This window comes from Echinococcus granulosus (genome assembly GCF_000524195.1).
Source record: "Echinococcus granulosus chromosome Unknown EG_S00028, whole genome shotgun sequence".
Taxonomy (NCBI): Eukaryota; Metazoa; Platyhelminthes; class Cestoda; order Cyclophyllidea; family Taeniidae; genus Echinococcus; species Echinococcus granulosus.
The window spans coordinates 922342-923597 of NW_020170408.1; the positions used below are offsets into that span (position 1 = coordinate 922342).

Genomic DNA, 1256 nt, shown 5'->3' on the forward strand with positions numbered 1-1256 from the left:
CTGCATGCCTTCGTGGCTTGCACAAACTCCCTGGTTCTGGTGTGGAATTGCGTTTCCCAATCTCAATGCATGCATTGGATTTCTGCGTCCAAATGTTCTCTCCATTCAGCGTAGATCTATCTTTTCTGTCGTTGTGAATCGGTTATGCTGTAAGTTGAATATGCAATCGTATATGCCAAATTTTGCTGTATCCACCGTTCTCGTAGAAATCTATGAGAGCACACCTAGGTAGCAAGAATGATCTCTGCACCTCTTATCCGAATAAAGTGGAAATTCGCAGCATGGCGATTTTCATTTGGGAAGTGATGACATGAGGATTAGGCCAAGATGTAAACTCGTGTCCACCACTTTTACAAGTCTATTCCATCGAAGATAATCCCTCCATCTCTTGTCAGCAAAGGTGCCTCGTCATTTGGGAGTGAAGTCAGTGGAAATTACTGTGAGTGCAGTGGATCGACAGTGGAGCCGCGTCAACAATCATGAGCGTCGCAATCGCTTCGTCTGTTCACTCTTGTCATGCACAAAGGCTGAACGTGGAATACCTCGCAGCTGTGTATTGACTTTGACAGCACTACAATTATTAAGACCCATGGGCGAAGACTAGGAAATGCTCCGCAAGTGGACTCAACTTGTGGGGAGACATCTACGATTGCACAATCTTCAGGGTGCAATCATATCTTTCCCATTAGCTTGTCTTGCGTCTTTTGCTTTCACCAAAAGCCCTTCCCGTCTAGTAGTCATTGCTCCTATTGCTGCTGTCCTCCACATTTCAACAGTGTACACGGGATTCGATTAACATCCACCCATTTCCAACAATTCTGTTAACCGTTTATTTGCAACCAATTATACTTTCTCTAACCAGTGGTGCTTTGCAAATGCAAGTCTGTCCAAAGGAGTGGTGAATGTGAGATTGATATGGCTTTCATTGCGGCGTGTCCTGAAGCAATTTCACGTGGTGACATCAATTCGACTCGGAAATAGAGTTTATATTTAAATAAACCTTCCCAGTTTCAGTCAACTAGTCCTATGCAAAGAAGCTGACGTGCGATCTGTACTAGTTAGGAAGTTATCAATTCTAAGCGGTAGAACACCTAGAAAGTAACTCCCAACACTTCACAATGCGGGCGAAACAGCGGATCCATCGAAATAGACAAGATGTGCCAGTGACATTCGCGGTGGCCCAGACGAATAGGTCTGCTGAGACCATGCTCCCATGTAGCTACGCTAATTACCATAATCAGGCATTGTGCTCTCAC

At 44.7% G+C, this 1256-nt stretch overlaps 1 protein-coding gene across 1 annotated transcript in view; it reads right to left on the bottom strand.

The window, feature by feature from the left end:
- EGR_04533 (hypothetical protein) overlaps positions 1-1256 on the bottom strand; it is a gene marked incomplete at both ends in the record, with an annotated part of 6866 nt that overhangs the window by 5446 nt on the left and 164 nt on the right. The window lies entirely within an intron of this gene.